The sequence below is a fragment of the Panthera uncia genome, chromosome D2, assembly GCF_023721935.1.
Source record: "Panthera uncia isolate 11264 chromosome D2, Puncia_PCG_1.0, whole genome shotgun sequence".
NCBI lineage: Eukaryota > Metazoa > Chordata > Mammalia > Carnivora > Felidae > Panthera > Panthera uncia.
The window spans coordinates 40948591-40971364 of NC_064818.1; the positions used below are offsets into that span (position 1 = coordinate 40948591).

Genomic DNA, 22774 nt, shown 5'->3' on the forward strand with positions numbered 1-22774 from the left:
ACGGGGGGGGGGGATTCTTAAGCCAAGTGCAATGACCAGGGTGAGGGGTGCAGGGGATGGGGTCAAGCAGCTCTGTGCCTTTCACAGTCCTAATTCTGAAATGCTTAACCCAAGCTGACCTCTTCATTCCTTCTGGCTATACTGCCTGTGGTTGCTCTCTTTCCTTCCACTCTGTGTTCCCATCAGTAACACTGACAGGAATTACTATCAGTACGCAACGTCTGGGAAGGTATTACCGCAGTTTTTTGAACACAAGCCGTCTCCCTCCTGGTAAGTAGATTTCCACTGTCTTGAAGCAATACCTCTCTCAATTTAAGCTGATGCTTCAAATGCATCCCTGTCCTCCTCCTCCTGCTCTCTTTGTAACTTATTACCAGATGACCTCAACATTCTGTGCAATAAGCCCTGAGGTGGGCTGAGGATATAGTGATGGGCGCAGCCCTGTAGGTGGTGGAGTTAAAGGTGTAGGATAAGGTTGGGGCAGGGCTCTCACTGAGCAGGAAGTGGAGGCTGAAGAGATTTCCAAAACTGGCAAACCTGGAAAGTGGAGCATGTGGGGTCCTAAGAGTACCCTGAGCTTCCCCCAAGATACTCAAAATATCAACTATACAGTAAATTGATTAATTTCCCTTCCACTAGGAGGAGTGGGTCTCCTTTCCTCACAGAGATTGATCCAGACTGGGATGATCATATAGGAGGGAGCCCTTAATGACTTAAAGCCCTTAAGGTTACTACATGCCCCCAAGCTCTAGCCACACTGGCCTTCTCGCTCTCTGCCTCTCTCTCCCTCCCCCTCTCTCTCTGTCTCACCCTCGTGGCCTTTACACAGCTTTCTTCTATTGGAAAGGAAGTTCTTTCTGCCCTTGTCTCCATACAGGGGCTTCCTGGGAATCCTTTAGCTTTAAGCTCTCCCTAAGCCCCAAACTAGACCAGGCCACCCTATTGTTTATCATAAGGATGTCATGTGCTTTTCCTAGATAGTCCTTCTCACAGTTGTTAATTCTCAATCTCTGATACCACTCGATTGCACTTCTCTGGTAGCAATATGCTCAGAACCTTCACAGTGTCGCCTCATACCATCCACATGAGGACCGAACATGGTTGCTAATCTCATTATCTTCACTTTAAAGGTGAGGGAGCTGAGGCCTAGAAAAGTTAGTTAAGGTGTCAGACCTAGGAAGGGGTCGTGTTATGTGAACCCAGGCCTGCCTGATCCCAATGCCTGAGCTCCAAGACAATGACCCACACGGTTTTTGCAAAAGGGACAAGCACGGGTATTAAGGCTAAAGTCCTTGCACTGGCTGTGGTCTTACTTGCCTTAAGTGCACAGCTCTGGCAAGTCACTCCTCCACACTCCCTAGGCTTTAGTTTACTTTTCATACAGAGACAGCTGGACTAGATCTCTCGTTATTTGGAACCTACTAGGACCCTCTGGGGCAAGTGCAAAATATCTCCTGGCCAAAGAGGGGAGCTATATGGTCTTTATATCCCTGAAGAGAAATGCTCAGGACACCAGTGAAAGAATGGCAGGAAATAGGGCATTAGACACGGAGGTGAAGGGGAGCTCTCTTCAGATTATCCCAGTCATAGGCAAGTTCTTCCATGGCCCTTAACTTCAAGACCAAGCCCCTCAGCCTGTGCTCTGCCTTCTCTTTGTTCTCTGCCTTCACCATGTTTCAGGCTGTGACTCATATCTTATGGGTCCCCAAACACAGGGCTCCATCCCCTAGAGACACACTCCCACCTTTTCAAATGCTATTAGATGCCCACACGTGCGTGGTAACATCAACTTCACAAGGTTTCAAACTATACTCTTCGTCTTTCATTCTAAAGTGACTCCCCCTCAAAGTCTTCCTATCTTTTAGGGGCCTAACAATGCTCTTGGCACATCAAAGCTAAAAACAAAACCGCTCCAAAGAAAAGTCATCCTTCGCACCTCTCTTTGTCCCATCCCCTGCGTGCAGCCAATCCCCAAGCCTTACCATCACCCTGTAGTATTTCCCAGAGTGATCCCCATCTGTTCCTAGCCATTTCAAATCCCTCAGGGCAGGCCCAAGTCATATTATACCTCAGTTGCTGTGGAAGCCTTCCCATCAGCCTCTCTGCTTTGGTCTCTCCCATTTCAACCCACATTGCCACCCTGCATCTGGTTCCAGCCCTTTGGTATCCCTTTAAAATCAAAGGTCAGTCGTCTGTAGGGGTCAGAGGTAGTGCGAGAAAAATAAATCAAGAATGTCTGGTTTTGGTTTGGATGACAAGATCAATGGTACTTGCCTTGGACATACATGGTTGAAACACAGCAGGAGCACATTCCTACAACATGAATTTCCCTAGTGGTACCATGCTACCTATACAAGTAACTGTTGGTTTTTTTTTTTTTAATTATTTAAAATTAAAAGGCATTCGAAGCCTTATCTTACTTGTCACCAATGTAAACTTCACTCTTCTTCAGTCCATAACCAGTAGTTCTAGCTGAGCTGCTCTAGCATAGTCCCACCCACACCACACGTATTGCTGCCTCTCTCATGTAGTTTTCTTCCACCTATAAGTACTTCCCCGATTTTCCACACATCCAAACCCAAGCATACTTCAAACTTATTTCCCTGCCTTAAGTTTCTTCCAACTTTTCCAGGTCATCCCAGAACCCCCCAAGCACACAGATGACTCTCATAGCTCACTTAGCCTGAGCTTGTATCTCCCCAGTGGGTTTTTAGCCACTTCCTAACCCATTTATTAGTCACTTCAAGAGGCTCAAGTAGTAGTAAACTCCTTAGGCATGGGAACCCTGCCTGCACCTTCCTTGCCTATTCCCCAGGCCCTTGCACAGCTCCGAATCTATGATATATATAAGCTCACCAAAAGTTATCGATTGGTTGTTTATAACAATGGGTCAGATAAGTTGCCCTATCTGAAGCTGTGTGCACAGACCCACAACCAAGACATCCTGGAGATGTTGGGCAACAGGTTTCTCGTTAGCTCTAAAGCCAGAATCCCCACTTTCATCTGGATGGTTGCAGTTCTGGTCCTTTATCTCAGAAACAACTCACAGTTGTCTAGATCACTGAGCGCCCAAATTGCAGCACCCATAACTTGGATGGTGTTCAGGGATAGAAAACCCCCAAGTGACACATCTATGTAGGTATCACCATTGAAAACTCTACCTGGAGAGCTATTTAAGATTCAAGTTCATCTTGCAACAGCCTGCAGTATATGTATATTCTAAAACTACATGAAGGACTTACCCTTTTAAGGAAACAGAGGGCTCAAGCATGGCTATACTTATCCCTTTTTAAGGGAGCCAAGAAAAGTCACTGAAACATACCATGCATTTCTAAGGACATTAAAAAGACTAAAAGACTATTAAAAATGAAGGTTACAATAGAAACTGAAGTATGTTCGTATTCAAGCTCAATATGTGAACCTCCCCCAAGCTCCCAGACCTTCACCCAGATTAAGTATGTCCTTGTCCTTTATCTGAAAATGTTTCTGAGCCACTCTGTTCCTGAGATATGAATTTCCTCTTCTTCCTGAGGGGAAAAATACACTCCTTTCCTTTTTCTTATTCAGTGTCCTTTAATACAACACCAGCTCCAGTGCTTATCATCCTCAGGCCCAAGACAGTGTCTAGGTCGACCCCCATAAACATCGTCTAGCTGGACAACGTGCCTGAACATCACAGCCTGCATTTCTGCTCTGTGGGGCCATCAGGCAATTCCGATGGCCTGTGTGTTGGGCTGAGGATGCCTGTATCACAGAGACATCTGCTGGAGCCAGCCTCACACCGCAGCTGTAGGACATACGGCCATCCCCTGCCCAGGAATCCATACAACATGTGCCCAGAGGCACAATGCAGCCTGATGGCTTCGAAGTTAGCTTATGCCTATATGTCTAGTTGACCCATTTCCTTCCAGCTCTGAATAAAAAGGAAAAAGAATATTCACTGGGAATCCCTTATGCACAGATACGATGGTACGTGTTTTCTATCTGCCACTGTAAGACCCTGTCATCACCCCAGAAACAGCTGGTATAATTCCCGTCCAAACAGAAAGGCCCATGTAACCCAAATGCTGCTATCTGACTTTCTGTGTCTACAGATCTGAATGCTCAAGGTCTATATAGGTAATGTCCTTGTTTATTGTTCTGCTGGAGTTTTATAAACAATTCATTAACCTACATCATCACCCATGGTTTGACGTTTCTTTCCAAACACACGTAAGCATTATCGCACTGGGTAGGGGGAAAATGGGGCCTTTGTGAAGGGTTTACTAAGAGTTAGGCCCTTTTCATATGCTATCAAATTTAGTCCTCAATCAACAAGTTGCTGTCTCTGCTTAGTAACTAAAGGTTCAAGAAAGCTGATTAAGCTGATACAGATCGTATAGCCGATAAGCCATGGGCCTGAAATTAAAAACTCAGCGCTCTTCTCCCAATCTGCTTGAGACTTGCCCTTTCTGCAGCCTAATGCTCTGCTCACATTTCTACAAAGCTGACCCTCAGTATGTATGGAAAGTAATTTTTCAGAAGCAAAGGCAGCTTAATAGTGAGGAACAGAGCCCCAACATCAGCAAGAGTCAGAAAGAGAAATGGAGGCTGAAATTCCATCTAGAGTCGAATTATAGATCAGCTGAGCACAATCTTTCTTATAACTAAAATGCATCACTACCTTTTTGTATTTCCCTGTGAAACATCTTAATAAGCAGGGGGTGGAAAATATAGCGGAGGCCATGCTGCGACCATCTAGTTTGCAAGAAATAACAAATGAGCTCAAACCACCAGGAGATAGATTGATGCAGAGGGAGAGAAGCCCCTGATTCTAAAGTCAGGACTTAAGTGGCTTCGGCACCTGAAACAGGTAGACTCCCCACAGGGATCTCTGATGATGAAGGGGAGAGCAGCCAGGCGGGCTGGAAGGAGCAATCACAACAAGGTCAGAGGAGAGACAACCTGGGAAATTCAAGGTCACAAAGGAACTGTGCAATGAAGATGCAAAGGAGACCCGAAAAGAGGAGACTATAGAAAGCAACAGAGAAATCCACTGATGATGGCAAAGGTGGTGAAATACCCTTCCACAGGAGACCAAAGAAGCCAGGCCTGGGATATACACATATGTGCATGTGTTCATACGTAACATGAAAAGCCACGGTCTACATTCATGGAAAGAATCTCTGAGCAGAAATATTGGCTACAGTTACCTGAGCCTGCCCAGACTTGTAAGCAGGATGGTCCAATCCCCAAGATAGATGTGCACCACACTGAGTACAGATACCCAGGGAATGTTTATGACAGCACCATGGCCACATTACTGGATGCCCATCCTTCCCCAAGCCTCTCCATTATGGCTCTATTAGGAATCACAACAATGAGGTCCAGTAAACTGACCCATAGTCTTCAAGGCTGAACCACTACCCTTCTCCAAGTGGTTGTGACCACCACCACCCCAACCTGTCTGTAAGTCAGAAGTTAATCTTTCTTAGAACATCACAGCTCACATAAGTGCCTGAGTACTTATTGGTGAGTGTTCCAATTGGGTTGTTTTTCAAAGGGAACACTTGTTCATAACTGTGCCTCTCTGGGACCTATCATTTTAGTACGAAGGATAACAGCTTTAGGAGATACCTTTTATTTGTATTACAGTGTGAACCATGATCAGATTTTTCCTTCACTTTACCAGCAAAGAGCAGTAAACTGCCCAAGGAGATCAAAGCTCAGAAAAGCTGAGACTTACTCTTGCCCCATCTGCACTGTATAGAACCTTGACTTCTCTGAGCTTCAACTGTTTTACATATAAAATGAACATTAAAAACGTTTTCATGAGGTTTGGGATGATAGGGTGGTATCATGAAGTAAACATACAGATGTCAATTGGATATTATTCTATAAATGTCCCCCCAAATTTGAACCCTATAAAAGAATTGAAATGACAATTACAAATCTGAAGTTCCGTCTACCAGCTGGAACAGATTCCAAGCTTGGGAAGAGCTGGAGGCCAGTTCCTCCTCCTCCTCATCTTTTATTGAGCCTGCTATGTGTCAGAGCTAAATTTCATACAGTATCTCATTGAAACTCTCAAAATAACATCCTGAGGTAGACATTTATATCCATTCTTGGCAGACAATGAAATCAAGGCTCAGAGAAGTGACTTTGCTTTGGCAAGACCTTTGGGTCTCACAGCCAGTATGTGACCCAATCAGAATATGAACTCAAGTCTCTGAGACAAAGCACATTTATTTGTAATGCCTTTCAGCAAATGGCCCACGGGATGGAGTCCTTGATGGGAACTCTTGGCTAATCCTTCACAGGCTAAATTCCCTAACTTCTCAGCTAAACGGTTTGACTCCTAACATCTAAGAATTATTTTATGTGTCTTATGAGTGCTCTAAACCTCAAAGCCACTGAACTGGAGAAAACAAATCATATTTCCTTCCAAGTGCTAGCACTCCAGGTGTCCCTAGTGCCAGTCTTACTGAGAAAGGTATTGTCTCCAGACTGAGGTGCCACCCAAGCTGGGAAATGTCAACATTGAATTAGCCGATTGGATTCTTGCCTCATAGCCTGGGGGCAGACACACAGTGCTCTTCTTCTGTGAGCAGAGAGACCAACTAAAATACCTACAGCTAAGGACATCCCCTGTTCATTGATCTGCTGTGGTTTGCAAATGACCCCTCTGATAACACAAGTTTCAGTATCCATAAAGAAGCCATAAAATCAAATATCCACTAACCTATCACTAACACCGACAAGAGCTCAAACCTTTCTTTTTTCAGTGGTGGCCTGGAGCTCCCAACCAGGCTTTCAGGCTTGGAGCTCCCTGAGCACCATTTCTGATGGGACTCAGCACTGAAGTCATGGCTATTTCACAAATGGAATCTCTGTTGCCAGGAGAGAAAGTAGATGGTGCAAGTTTACACCATCCACATGGGGCCTCCAGCCAAGGCCGAGAAAATGAAGTGAAAAAGAAAAAAAAAACAACAAAAGTACATGTTTGGGATTGCTCAGAGCTCATTAATTCATCCAAATACACTTAAAGAGCACTAACTCTCTGCCAGGGGCTTGGTCAGGAGCTCTGGATGAAGCAAAGAGGAGGATACAAAGCCCTGCTTCTAAATTGGTTCCAAGCCTGTGGATCTTGTTTCATTAAAAGATATATTGAGGGGTGCCTGGGTGGCTCAGTCAGTAGAGCATCCCACTCTTGGTTTCAGCTCAGGTCACGTTCTCACAGTTCATGAATTCGAGCCCCACATCGGGCTCTACACTGACAGTGCTGAGCCTACTTAAGATTTCTCTCTTCCTATCTTTCTTTGCCCCTCCCTGGCTTGCTCACTCTTTCTCTCCCTCTCTTAAAAAAAAATAAACATTAAAAAAAAATTTTAAGGTATATTGAAAGAAAATGACAATACAGTGTGATAAGTGTATTCATCAAGAGATGAGCAGATGTATTTAGGACAACATTAACCTATTTGCTGATGACCTGGTAGACTTCATAAAGGAGGTGTCACATGAGTCAGACCTTAAGGAATAGTACAATTTCCACTAGAGATCACTTGGAGGTCTAGCTTGATGTTGCCACTCTCTCCTTCCCTGGAGTCCAGAGTGATTTATCACAAGCAGAGAGAGCTGGACATCAACTTAATATGTCTCTATATAGCTGTTGAAGAGGGAAAAATTGGTAAAAGGCAGCCTAGAGTAAGAATCCAAGGCGGAAAGGACTATGTCAGGGACTGAATGGCCAACAGCATCCCCAAGGACCAGCAAAGTCCAGATTAGGACCGAGGACACTGTCTTCTAATGACACTTGGGGAAAAGGTCCTTCACTGTGCTTGATAGGAAAAGGGAGTCTGTTCCAACGGGTTTTTTAAAGTCTACTTCAACACACATAAACCACGTACTTGTGGAGGGTTGCTCAAAGGGCAGGAAAAGAAAACACGGACTGGGAAAGGAGTGTTGCTGTCTCCACGGTGATCTAAACAACAGATGCAGCTGTCCTTATTCCTGCTTCCAGTGTGGCTCTTGCCACCAGCAAAAAGATGAATTTTTCAACAAGAGCCTTGCTGATGCTTTTCTCTGTTCAAGCCCAAACAAGAAGAATAATCATCTGTTAAAACAAAAGAGAAAATAAAAACTATCTTCATTTACAGATTTTTTTTCATTAACATACAAATGCCTTAAAGGGAAGAAAAAAAAAGCTTGATAGGATTAAATAAGGCAATTCAAGAAGAGAGCAGTTGAGGGAAAATGGAAGGAGCCAGGGATTCTGAGCCAATAATGATGGAACTGCTCCAAAGCCAAAGAAGGAAGGTGGAGGCTGCCAGTCTGAGTTACTCAATTACATTGTGGGAACCAGGAGGGCTCTTTGGGCAATAGTTTCCATCCTCTATGCCTGATGGAAAAGCAAAAGCATATGGGGTTGGCTATCTTCGTAGTGCCATTGACAGGTCCCAGAGAAGCCTAGTTCAGTGATGACAATGAAAACTAAGCTTGTTTCCCACCGTACACTTTTCAGGTAGCAAAGCCTCTCTAAACCTACCCTCGCTCCCCAATTCTCTCACCCATTCACAAGCTCCAAGAGAACGTTATTTATGTGCCTATCACAGTACCCACTATAGTGGAACATCCTCTGCTTGTAAGTCAGCCTTTCCCACTGGGACAGGAGACCCTCCTTGGGGCCCTGGTTTTATTCCATATCCCCTGCACCTGATACAGGACTTGACACAGAACAGGAGCTCTTTTCATGGTGGTTGAGTATCATAAGAGCACGTGCTGAGTCGTACAGTCAGAGCATTAAACAGGGTTAACCAAGCTATGACACAACCAGTGCCTCTAAACCTCCAAATCCACTCCCCTAGGCAATCTTCAGCAGCATCAACTGGATACTAAATTGTTCAGAATGTGCCAAATGAACTCAAGGATTTCTTTTCTCAATCTGCTTCTTTTTTTTAATTTTTTTTAACGTTTTATTTATTTTTGAGACAGAGACAGAGCATGAACGGGGGAGGGGCAGAGAGAGAGGGAGACACAGAATCAGAAGCAGGCTCCAGGCTCTGAGCCATCAGCCCAGAGCCCGATGCAGGGCTCGAACTCATGGACCACGAGATTGTGACCTGAGCTGAAGTCGGACGCTTAACCGACTGAGCCACCCAGGCACCCCTGCTTCTGACTTTCCTCATGCAGTTGGTGTCTTTGATTTTAGCTCCTTGGACCCACTACTAACTCCTCACTCTCCCATGCCTCCCCGATAGCTCCATAGTAAAAAAATGGTCAGTAAGCCATTTAAATCAGGCAACATAAGGGGCCCATCTATCTTCCATTTCGTGGTGCACGTGGATTGAATGTAAGCATACCCTCTCACCTCCTGAGAAATTTTGAAGATCACATCCTCCTGTCCCCTTGAGAAGAGAGAAACAAGGTTTGTAAGTGGTCAATGACTAGGTTCTGGGTTTCACAAGCCTTCCAGATCTCCTACAAAAGAACTGGAGGATAGGGTTGAGGAGAGGAGAAAGCAAATAAACTAGATAGAGCAGTTCTGAAGAAAACACAACTCGACAGGAATTTTCCTGAGGTTAAAAAAGAGAATGTGGAAAGGGAGAAACAGGGAGAGGTGGCTATGGGAACAGTGCTGGGGATCCTGAGGCTTCTCCTGGGCAAGTTGGCTGCAAAGGGACAGGGACATCGAGCATGGGACTCTAACAAAGGGAGAGACTTTGCGCAGGCTCCTGGGAGCTGAGTCATCACTAGAAGACACTGCCATCTACACTCAGTCTCCCTTAGGAACAGTGGACTTCCTCTCATCAGGATTTAGCCCATTGCCGGCTGCCCGGCACAAGGGAGAGACAGTCATCGACGTTCTTAGGCTTTTCTCTAGCCCTGCATAGTAGCCTGCCTCCAAAATGGCCCCCTATGATCCCTGTCTCCTAGTATTCATACCTATGTGCAGTTCCACACAAACACACACTGTACTGGGGTAGGTCTGTGTGACACAGAATCCAGCAGACATAGTGTGCAACTCCCAAGATTAGGTTGTAAAAACTGCAGCTTCTGTCATGTTTCCTCTGTCTCTCCCACACAAATGTTACCTTAGGCAGTCAATAAGGAGGCTGGTGCAGCAAGGAACTGGGGTATCCAGCCAACAGCCACTGAGGAACTGAGGCTTCCTTCCAACAACCACCTGAGAGTTCTTGGAAGCAGATCTACCCCCAACCGAGCTTTGAGAGGACTACACCCCCAGCCTGGAGTTTAGCTTTTACCTTGTAAGACTCTGAGCCAGAATCGCTCAGCTAATTTGCTTTGTTAGAGCCCCACGCTCTCTGTCTCTGTCCCTGTGCAGCCAGCTTCCTCAGGAGAAGCCTCAGGGTCCCAAGCACTGTTCCCATAACCACTCAGCAAATCCTGGCCCTCACAAACTCAAATGGTACCTATTTTGTGTCTTAAGTTATTTGGGGGTAATTTGTTAAACAGGACCACACACCATGAGCTCTATCCTATGTGGACAACCCCAGTTTACTTCTAGAATATTCAAACACCCAAGAAGCACAGAATGGATTGCTGGATAGTCAGTGGGGTACTGGCAAGAACCCCTGACGCAGCTCATAAGCACAGAGTTGAGGGAGAAAAGTTCAAAGGTTACACCTGCTTTGTGGGGCCTCACCTCGCTCATTTGTCTCAAGCCATACTCACTGCTAACCGCCACATGGACTGAGCCAGAGTCTTTTTTCGGCCCCCCCTTGGCCTCCATCACTTACCTCTCTTTCTTCCCACACGTCTACCATGCTTGCACAGAGCTCTGAAACACAGTTCGATGATGGCACTTCCCTCATGATCTTTCATGAATTCCCCTGATTTTTACAGAATCATGTTTAACTACAATTAGGGTCCAATGCCCCCCTACCCCCAAGGTAACTTCCACATACTCTTCCAGCTGTATTTCCATTTCCCCTGGAGAGGAAGAGGGTAGAAAAAGAGAGGAGATACAGTGTCTTTATTTGTTTTTGTTCAGCTGCCAGGCTAGCTTGAGGGGAAAGTAGCATTCCCACTCAAACACCAGCCCAGAGGGGAGGGGATGGCTCAGGCCTCAATTTCAGCAGGTGTCAGTGTCCCTAGACATCAGATCTGGCACAAAAGGAAGTATTAATGAGAAAGGGGTGGACAACCATGGGTGTCCCCCAGCAGAATCCTGGCTCTGAGGAACACAGTTTCTGTCGGGAACACAGCCAGGAACCCAGGCTGGAACTGTCGGGCAGTATGTCAGTCGAGCAGGCTGGATCAGCCTGACATTCAAGCTGGAGATCTAGCAACCTCAGCAAGGTCCAAGTGGAGCAGCCTACAGATGCCGGGGATTTAAGAAGAAGCTATGCTCCTGGCTGGGTGAGCACTGGCCTGGGCACTCAGGCGGGCTGGGCTGAGCCGACAAGGAGAAGCTCCACAGGCACAGCCCTTCTTGAACAGAAACTGGACCTCACATAACATTTCCCCTGAGGGAAGTCAGCCCATTAGAAATAGCATTCATCCCTTCAGCTGTGAGTTTCAACCAACACAGAGCTACAAGCAGTAACAAAAGTGATGTCTTCAAGTTCACGGGCAAAGGATGATGTCTGGCCAGCAGGTGGAGATATATTCAGTCATCACTGAAGCCTGAGCAGCCAGTATCTATAGACTATGTTTTTCTGCTCTTTCTTTCCTTGTTTTGTTTCTTGTGGTTATTTCCTTTCTCTTTCATTCTTCTCCCCTCCTGTCATTGTTATCCCTCCCTGTCCCTGCTATTCCCAAGACACGCCCCCCACCCTGGTCCCCATCACCCTTTCACCTCCTCTCTCCTCCAACTCACAATCTTCCTGGGTCTCCTGTCCCCCTAGGTCACGGGGCCCTGCCCTGCGGTTTTATAAACTAAGGATGTACAAGAGGGAAGGTCGAAGTGTTGTTGACATGGATGCCCTTCCCCATTCTTGTCAGACTCTTCAAACACGCTTCCCTATATCTGTCTTCTCTTCTCCCAGGTGACTTCTCCAGTAAAGGCCACCTCCATCCAGACCACTCCTCTCCACACCCTCCTTGGAACCCAGCCAGGATACAGTCTTGTCCCCTGTTTTCTAAAAGACATTGGTGATCTAGCAGCAGTTAGATTATTCAAAGGTTAGTGTGAGAGAATGATACAACCAAGACTTTAATACAGCAAGTCTTGGGGGCAGCTGGGTGGCTCAGTTGGTTAAGCATCTGACTTTGGCTGAGGTCATGATCTCACAGTTCATGAGCTTGAGCCTCGTGTTAGGCTCTGTGCTGACAGCCCAGAGCCTGAAACCTGCCTCAGATTCTGTGTCTCCCTCTCTCTCTGCCCCTCCCCTGCTCACGCTCTGTCTCTCAAAAATAAACAAAAAAATAATAAGCAAGTCTTGGCTTCAAATGCCAGAATGCCGGCTGTGCCAAACCTCCAAGCTGGGCAATTTGGGCACATTACCCACCCCTTCTCGCCCTCAGTTTCCCAATCTGTAGAACGGGTTCCTGGGGGTCCAGTAAGATAATGTACTAGTGCTCCTACCATGGGGCTTGGAACATTGTAAATACTCCAAAATTACCAGGCATTTCTTTCTTCACCATATCCCTTCCTTCACTTTCTCGTTTTCCAAACTGAAAATCCCATAAGAACACATACCTTAAAATTGAAGGCCTTTCTAGCCTAGCCCTACGGTAATGCTCCCATATGCTGCTGGTGTCAGGGAAGGTTAACATTTTGAGGACGATTAGAGTAGCAGTACTGGAGACTCACTATAAGAAAGGGCTGTGGGGAGTAGGTGGTCTTATGGACTCACTGTTGGAAAAACAACTCAGTTTATCTATGGCAAACATCTCCCCGTATGACTGGCCAAACCAAACCAGGCAAGCTCACCTATGAGCTCATCTTCCACCTTTATACTGGGAATTCCACACATGTCAGAAAACCTACACTGCCAGCTAAGAAGGCCTCAATACCCACACATCACCCTCAGGGCCGGCATGCCTGAAGCTGCCAACGATCACTGGATTCGCACTGGCATGAGCTTTGTGCCATTTAGTTGCCAGCTCCCAAGTGCCTCCCACCAGGTTCTCACCAGACTTGCAAAATCGAACATGAAATATCTGAGAATTATTATTTACTTGTGTTTTTACTTCCTAGTAATTAAGAACCGGCCAAAGGAAGCTAGGCTGTCCTCTTTAAAGTAGGCAAGCCTTCAGGTTAAAGCCCCCAGCAAATGTTATTTAGGACCAAAGAGTACACTTGGGTAACATGATACCTAATTCTGCCCAGGCCAGTACACTCAGGATGCCTTTATTTGGGCCCCAAAGAGGATATCCGTTACCTTTTCTGGGATGGAAGAGGTTAGGGAATTCAGTGTCCTACTAACAACCTGGATCTTCATTGGTCTCTACCAGAGAATAGCATGCAGAGTTCAGAAAGTATCAAGATGAGAGTCAAAGAAAGAACAGCAAAAACACAGAGCTTTCTCTCAGGAAGAGTCAGGCCCTAAAACAAAGAGCTCGGGTTCGAGGCATTTCTTCTTCTGGTCAGACCCACGTGCCTAGATCTGCCCAGATTGTCAGCAGCAAAGCTGCAGGACCCCTACTCTGTACAGCCCTCTTCCTAATGAGTGCCCTGCCCACTGTTCACCAAGACACAACCAGGGACCCTGTAATCCTGACAGTCACAAGAGCACTGTACTATTCCCAGCCATAGGAACCCCACTATTTCCTAGGTAACTGGGACTCAGAAGTTTATAGACTGCTTTTGGAAAGGCCAGTGAATCAAAATGGAAAACTCCCCAGTTCCCCAACAGAGCGATAAACGCAAGGAAGTCGGCAGGTGGCCTTTTAAATGTCTCAAAATTCACTTGTTTCAGAAGTATAGGTGGGAAAAAAAATGCCTTATTCTTTTCCCCTTGTCCTTTCACTTAAGAAACTGCCCATTTTAGATTTTTATTTTCCTTTTCCATACGAGGGACAGAATCATTAACAACCCTTGGGCTTTCCCAGGACCAAGTTATTCTGATTTGGGGTATTTCCTTCGGTTAGAAATGGTAAGCAGTGAGCCAGCTCCAAGCTCCTGAAATTGAAGCCTGTGTCACTCACTCCTCATGCAAAGCCCCAAGGCTCCCTGGTGGAATCAGAGACTCAAATTGGCCTTGTTCTTTTATCCAGGCAATTAATAATGCATTTGGAAAAAAAAAAAACCATGACTCCTTTGCTAGGCTCCACAGACAGCTGCCAACGCTCCATAATTGAGCTCAACCTGCTCAGCTAAGGTGCTTTTCTACAGGATCCGCTGGGTGGGAGCTGCAGGGGCCTTGCCAGTGATCTGCTCTCTCTGGGAACGACATTCTGGCTGATTATCTGCATTATCAGACCAACTCCCCCAACACCTGTATGGATGGCACTTTGCAGTTTACATAATGTTTTCTAACAGTTACTTTGGTTAATAGTTACTGCTCCTACGTCACATTTACATTTCCAGAAAAGATGGACACTATATAAGCCCCACCATATCTTCTCAGGTGGGATCTGATTTCATATAGGATGGCTCAATCCAATCACTGTTAGGTTTTCTCTGGGCCTTTTTATCCTGTTAACATTCCAAAGCTGTGGATGCCTCTTTCCATAGAACACTCACCAAAAAAATGACTCATCTCCAGAAACAAGTTTTAGGCATATGTGATTCCTATTTAAAGTCCTCTGGACTCTCTATTCTGCAAAAGATATACAATCCTTAGCCAGATTCTATGTGTTGAAGCACGTAGATCTAAGCGACTCATTTAAACCACTATGTGGTAGTGTTCCACTGGATGCGTAAGCCACAATGTATGCATCCATTCCCTTCCTGAGGAGTGGTTTTCGGCCATGACAAACAGTGTTTAAATGAAGGTGCTTCTACAGGTCTCCCGTGTATTCAACCAACAGTTTCTGCAGACTGGAAGTAAAACTGCTAGTTTAACAGGAAGAAATTTCGCATGTCTGACTTCTGACTCCATATTGCTTCTACTTTGCTTTGACCTATAGCTGAGAAACTTGTGCTTAGCCTTGCACATAAGCAGGTTTAGCTAAGATATGCAAAAGCTACTTTTTAACCAAAATCTACCTAATCCAAGGAGATGAGGTAGTACATCCAGAAAGGACTCTACTATGTTTAAGATTTACAAGAACATGACCAGATTCCTCTAAGCAAAGATCAACTGACCCAGGACAAAGCAGTTATGCAACCTTCCTTGATGCCTACAGACATCAGTACCTTTTGACTCCAACCCCCTGCCACTTCTCCCTCTTCCTAACATAAACTCAAAATCTCATGCTTGGAGACATGGTTCTTTGGGACAGTTCAACATGTCCTCAGCCCAGCTGGCTAGCCTTCCAAACAGTCACTTTTCTTGCCCCCAGCATCTTGCCTGTCAAGATTTTTGGCCTGTCACATAGCAAGTAGATGAGCTTGGACTTGGTTACAACTTGGCAAACGAGCCAGGGGCCAGTGCCAGCCAGGTTGCCAGCCGGGCCCAGCCCAGAGATTTTTCAGGTGAGACCCTGGAAGCAGCCAGGACCATCTGCTGGGGATTCTTCCTCTTTGACTTCCTGCAGTGGCACTGGCTGCTCCTGCACCGGCTGTTGGGGCAAAGAATGGACAAACCCTACAAGCGGACAGACTGGGAAGTAGGGTCTGGCATATACAACCGGGAACTCCCTTTCCCTTTGGGCTTTTCCTTCAAAAGAAGTCACATTGTCTACACTTGTCAGGGATGCCCTGTCACAGAGGCAAATGGTTGTTAGACTTTTACCCAATTTGTTTGTGAACCACTTCGTCTGCATTTGGTTTGCTGCGGCAGCTCTTGGCATCTTTAGACAAAACCAGCCGTGTTAGGTTTGTTTCTTAAAAGGCCTTTCATGTTCTCTCCACAAATGTTAGTCACCCTTAGCTTTCCTCCTCCCATTCAGTTGCCTCCAACCAGGAGGTTGTGGTTTGGCTCTCTTGACTTGTCTAGAAAGCCGTCTGGTTCAGTTGGCAAAGCTTCAGCTTGTGGGAAGGAACCAGAAACTAAAAAGCCATTTGGTTCCATTGGTGAAACACTAGCATCTGGGGAAGAACAGATACTAACAAAGATGCTTCAGGCTCCATTTAGTCATAGTTCCGTTTCTCCGGCATTCTTTCTGAACTTTGCCTACGAAGATGAGGAATATCCCTCCTGTTCCCCAAGGAAGTCCCTTGGTACAAATTTTGAATAAACGGTATAGAGGACTGAAAAGCAACCAGAGATAAAGCCTATTTTGCAGGAAGGAGAGAGAGAGAAGATGGTGATAAAGGAATGTCAGTCCAAAGTTCGAATCTGCCTCTGTCCTTGCCAGCAGCACCCTCATGCCTCCCTCCTCCACGTCCCCCTGGTCCTGTGCCACCCACAGTACAACTAACCTAGCTGGCTCCTGTACCGTCCATGGTGCCTCTGGTGCCACCGGCTCTTGTTCCTTTTACCCTATCAAGGAGAAAAAGCACCCCAAGCTGCTGGGCCATCTCCTTGTGAGGATCCAACTGAAGCACCTACCAAATCAGCATGAAGGGGCCCAACCACCACCCACCTCAGATTTCCCCACAGAAGCCCTGGATAAAATTGACAGCTGGGAACAAATTGATTGACTGTTTAGTGGACACAGGTACAACATATTCAGAATGAAAGCTAATTCAAGGTTGTTAACCTAATTAAAATAAACACATCTTTAGAGTTATCAGCATCAAACATAAAACTTTTATTCTACCAAGGTTTATTAAAGGCCAACTAAGCTCATGTTATCTCTGTTGCATTTTATCAGCAAAAGGATGACTTAAAATGGTGGTTAATTTTGTCTCATGAAGTTTTCATAGGTAATTATTAAGAGCAAGCAGGTTAACAAAAAGGTTTATAAACTTTTAAATAGCTTTCAAAATCTTTGGTAACCTAAAACTTTGAAGTCTTGCTAAGTTAAATGGTAAATGCAGTTTAATTGGGTATCTGAGTCTTTTCCAAGTAAGTTAAAATACTAAAACATTAATTACTAAACACAGTTTTGCTAGCTTTTATTACAGAAAAACTAAAAATACTTGAGTCTGTTAATAAACTTGTTTTATACTTTATTGAAAGTTGTATAATGAAAAAACATGTTTCTAGAAATTATGAAATGTGTTTATCAATTTGCCAATCTAAGGAATTCTGGTTTAATAGTTCACAATTGGTTACTACTTAGCTTTTATTGGAAAGTGAAGTTTATAAGGGTTAAAATTCTGACAAATATAATTAAGACCGCTAGAAAGGAGAAGGAAAACAACTTTGCATGTAGGGAAAACAGGAGATGTGTAGCAAAGGTATAAGGAATGAGAACACGTTTTTGTTGAGGGACAAGAAAGTAATTTTGTCCCAAAATCAGACTGGTTGTTCAGAGAAGAAAAACTAAGGACAAAATATGAATGAAAAAAAGTTGTACAAGGTTTGTGAAGAGGAATCTTTGGAAAAAATGTTATGCATGGCCAGGACTAAGATTGGAACAAATGAGTTTTTAAAGTGCATCAGTTTAAGATTGAAGTTTGATTCTTTTTTCCCTTGTTAGACAATCTTCTTGGATTGTTGGTCTACTCTTGACAAATTGTCAACAATTTTTTTATTAATGAGAAAAACTAAGTTTCAATGCTTTGTCTTAAGACATTTGTTAGAAGTTAAAACTTCTCCATTAAAGTTTTCCTAAAAACAATATAGCCCTTTATAGAATAACTTATTGCCACATTGGTTAAATAGAGGAGATTAAGTTTTATAATAATCTATAACCCTATTTAGGCATGTGCCTTAGAACCATCTGAGGTTTTTAACAAACTTCCAAAAATTCCAATTTCTAAAGTCTTTTTAACTAAGTAGGCTTATTTCTTAAGTTACATAGGAACCACTAACAAATGATCAGCCTTCTTAGGTAATATTGTGTAGGCAAATGCTAGAACTTTTCCAGAAATTATAGAAGATTCCTAAAGTTTTAATATGTCATTGTATATCATCACATGTAATTCTGATTATTGAAATGTGTGCCACAAAAATAACTGAGTTTCCTTGTCAAACTGCATTATAAACAACTCTCATCACATATTTAACTATGGCCATTTTGAGTCGTTTGTCATTTACAGTTACTGCTTCACACCAATGCCCTTGTAAATGTGTTTCAGCTTCAAAGAGATGCATGAAAACGACTTTTGACAAATACGCATTTCTGATATCTTTGCAATCATAAAACTAAGAATTTCCAGAACTAATGGAAAAACTGCTAACAAAAGAATTAGTAACGTGGAATTGAATGAATTGAGGAAGATGATTATAGTTTTCATGACTCTTGTTTGAAACACTGCTGTTTCTCTAATGTTCGCCCTTCCAGATTTAAGGCAACTTTTTCTCTTAGGTTATCTAGGACTCAAACAAAAAAAAATTCCTTTGTATACAAATTGATATTTATCTTTTCTCCCTACCTGAATCCTCCAGAATTCAGAAACACTGAGTATTCTTTCTTTTACGCCAATTATTTGCATAGGTTTAAAAACAATCTTTTCTAAGAGGACACCACTGAAGACATTGGTTATTTGACCAAAGCTTTGACTAGAGGGCTGTCTTTGAGAGAGACTCAAGATATCGACTCAGCTATGGTGAGACAGCTTGAAGGAACTAAGGCTGACTTTATGGAGCCAGTAAAGCCCTTTGAAAATGGCGGCTTGATACTTTGTTTAAAGAGTTCCCAGCAGCCTTATCAGATGAGTGAAGGATGTCACTTCCTGGCAGGTGCAGGAACTTCAGAATATTTTGGGGAACTCGAAAAGAGAGGAATTTACCCAAATATACAAGTATCACAGGAAATTTGATGGCAGGTATTTGGCTTGGCCTCTAGTCTTGAAAGGCTAGTCAAAGTTCAATCAGAAATTCCTCATAAAAACTTCAGCAAAGCAGGCTTAAAAGAAGCTACATGGTCAACCACTGCACTTATGTAAATAATTTGGCCAATTTGTTAAAGCTACAGTTATTTTACAAACAAATTGGTCTTAATTTGGGTGTCTTTCATAAAAATGAGTGACTTTACAGAGAAAAATTATGTTTCAAAAACACATCTTTGTGGATGTTAGATTCTAGTCCTGAGTAATTGTCTTTGAGCATTTGTCGTTTGCCAGTAGAACTGGGTTGGTTCCTGAATTCTTCTGGTTTCCTTGAATAGCTGGCTCTAACTCTCCAAACTAAGGTTTCCAATCTTCTCCCATTCTGCTGACTTGAAATCACAGAGAACTAAAACTCCCCAGTTTCCTGAACTCCTGCAAATTGAAGCTAGATAACTTGAGGTAAACTTGAGAGAAATTGCCACAATAGTTCACTTACAGACCGTCTTTGTGCCTCTGTGGGACACTCAAAAGGATCACCAAAGACATCTGAACTACAAAACATAAAAATCCATCAGACTGCCACTGATTGCTCCCACTCCATCTGAAGAAGCTTCGAGCCCAACATCTAGAAATCTTCTCCCTGGCAGCGCCCTTCTGATACTAGGCTTATAATTTGCTCCAACCATTAACCTATGTTTTTCTGTTGTTTCCATAGAAAGGCCTATGGTTACCTCCAAGATCCCAATGCCAAAAAGAGGCATTAATACTTCAGAAGTCAAACACTCCCATTCTGCCATTGCCCCTCATCAACGCTGTCCAGCAGGAAGTAGTCAGAGGAGAGAGAACATGTCCCTTTGTCCCTGATCCCACAGGATTGTGGAATGGACCTTTCACGATGGGGAATTGTAACAGGGAGAAACTTAGCATGTCTGACTCCATATTGCTTCTATTTCTCTTGCTGCTGTGATCTATATCTTAGAAACTTCTGCTTAGCTAAGCATGTTCAGCTAAGATTTGCAGAAACAGCTTTTTATCCCAAATCTACCTCATCTGAAGACATATGGTAGTATGTATGTACAGAAATGACTATACCATGTTCAAGATTTACAGGAACGACATGACCAGATTCCTGTAAGCAAAGATCAACTGACCTAGGACAAAGAAGTTACATGACCTTCCTTGATACCTACAGACGTCAGTACATTTTGACTCTGACCCCCTTCCCACTGCCCTCTCTAACATAAAAGAGGCTTAAATTTCATACCACGGGGAGGTAGTTCTTTGGGACCTTTCTCCTCAGTTTTCTGATTTTCTGAATAAAGTCAGTTTCTTTACCCTAACATCTTGCTTCTTGTGTGGTGAGCAGATAAGCTTGAACTCAATTACACAAGGTCATAGGATATGCATATTTTCAGTGTTACTAGGAATTGGCAAACTGTTCTGTAAATTGATTAATTTGACCCCCCCCCAGAGCAATGTAGGAGTTCATTTTCTCTAGACCTTCATCAAACTTGTTACCCATCTTTAGCAATTCCAGAAGTAGAGAGATTGATCATCTTTTCTTTCTTTTTTGAGGAGGACATTTGTATTTATTCCTCTGAATTGTCCATATTTTGCCTATTTTTCATCTTATGAAGGGTGTATTTTCCTTATTGATTCATATATATATATACACACACACACACACACACACATATATGTATGCACACACATGGCACATTTTTGTTTATAATTTTTTAAATAGGCTTCACGCACAGCACAGAGCCCAACTTGGGGCTTGAACTCACAACCCTGAGATGAAGACCTGAGTAGACATCAAGAGTCAGATGCTTAATTGACTGAGCTACCCAGGACCCCTATATTTAAATTTTATACCTGCTCTCTTTTCATGTCAGGTTGTTGGTCAAAAATACTTGAATATAATCAATTTTACATGGTTCAATCTATATTAGTATACTTCCTCAAACTTTCAATGGAATACTGGATAGAAATGGTAATAGAGGGATATTCTTGATTTACTGCTGACTTTTAAGGTAATGCTTCTCTTATTCACCATCAATTGAGCATGATAAATGCTGCAGGCATTTAAAAGATACCAGTTTTAGTTAGGAGACATTCCCTTCCATTTCTGTTTTAAAAGACTTTCAGTTACAGTTTTTCAATTAAAACCAACCAGGTATTCCTAGGGGAACCCATGCAGCATGATGCCATGAAACACATGGTATCAACATGTTTTGATGTTCTCTCTCACACACATACTACACACACTCCTACATGTATTACACACACATATCCCCAGACTGTTTAATAATTCACTTAGGATTTTTACCTCTGATCATAATTAAGCTGCAAGTTTTCTTTATGTTGCCTTTGTCTGATTTTGTAATCAAGATTATAATAAATTCACTGAGGTGTTTTCCTTCTTTTCTATCCTCTGAAAATACTTTCATAAGGTTAAGGATTATCTGTTCCAAAAGGTTTGGAAGGTGCCTGTAAATGGTGTGGATCTATTTTTCATTAGTACTGGGGATCAACTCCGTAAATTCCTAATAAGTTATTTCTCCTTTAAGGGGAATTTTATATTTATAAATAATTTTCTAAAAATAATTTTCTATTTAAAAATGGTTTTCTAGAATTCTATTCTCTTTCACTAAATATTGCCAATTTTTCAGCACATAGTCATTCATGATCTGTCTCCATAACTAACCATTTAAAATCTCTATTCCCTTCAGCCTGAGGGTCCCTGAACCAACTAATAGTAAAAATTAGAACTTTAACCCTAGGTGGGCACAGACCTATGGTCACAAACCATCACAGGGACCATTTTTCCCCACCCAGGGTCCAGGTAGAGGCAGACAACTTTCACTGTGTGCCTTCTGTGTGTCCAAGGATGTTTGTTCTGTTTTGTTTTTTTCTGGACCACTCTTTCATGCTAGCTTACCCTCGCGGCTTCATGCAGAGATCTCAGTTCCAACCTGCTGCCTTGTACAAATAGCATGGCTTCCATTCCACATGCAGATGTTAAAATTCACACCCCCAGTTTGCTGAGAGAGACAATCTCCTACCACCAAAAAGCCACTGAAGGATTAGCTCTCATCCTTACCAGTCTGTTTCCTGGAAACCTTTTCATTTCTAGGATACACCAATTATCTGCTCCTTCTTGCAAGTTTAATTCTGCATTTAAAAGGATGTTAAGGGGCACCTGGATGGTTCAGTCAGTTAAGCGTCAGACTCTTGATCTCAGCTCAGCTCAGGTCATGACCTCAGTTTGTGGGTCCACGTCAGGGACTCCACGCTGACGGTGTGGAGCCTGCTTGGGATTTTCTCTGCCCGTCCCCCCACTTGCTTGTCCCCACTCTCAAAATAAATAAACTTAAAAAAATAAAACAATGTTAATTCCATAAAGCATTTCTAGTGCTATAACAACAGCAGAGTCTTCAACTATATATTTGAGGTGTTATGGGAAGAGGAGAGGCTATTGGTTTCTAAGGCTGCAGAGTTTGGGGATCTGGGGAAGTGAAACCAGTGAGAAATTAAGACCTAGGCCTATCCAGGGAGGCTTCACTGAGGAAGAATCATTTTAACTGAGACCTGATGGAATTGCAGGATTATTTATACAGAGCTGGAAAAGAGAAAGGGGCATGCTTAGTGGTAAACAGATCTTCACAATACGAATTTAAGGCAACCTCAAATGGTAACAATTTGAAAAAAAAGCTAAACAAATTCTGAATAAAATGGAGTAGACATTAAATGAATAAGAACTAACTACTAAATGAAGGAAGGAAACTTCTTTGGTTGAGAGCTCCCAAATGAAATAAGACTATTTACTTAGCTATGTTCAAACACTGAAAGCATCAACCCAGAAAAGCCATTGCCAGAATAACTGGCCCCAGACAGACACTG

General features: G+C 43.4%; 1 protein-coding gene across 7 annotated transcripts in view; it reads right to left on the bottom strand.

The window, feature by feature from the left end:
* Positions 1 to 22774, bottom strand: part of LOC125932768 (uncharacterized) — a 789340-nt gene that overhangs the window by 608269 nt on the left and 158297 nt on the right. The window contains exons 1-2 of one of the 7 annotated variants that reach the window (XM_049645308.1): positions 9347 to 9855; positions 7887 to 8092 (exon numbers count right to left, since the gene is read on the bottom strand). The exons of 5 other annotated variants lie outside the window; for them this stretch is intronic. The gene's annotated coding sequence lies outside the window, so the exon portion shown is untranslated. Of the gene's footprint in view, positions 1 to 7886; positions 8247 to 9346; positions 9856 to 22774 lie in introns of those variants that run through there. One more of the 7 variants, XM_049645306.1, reaches the window with a different exon arrangement.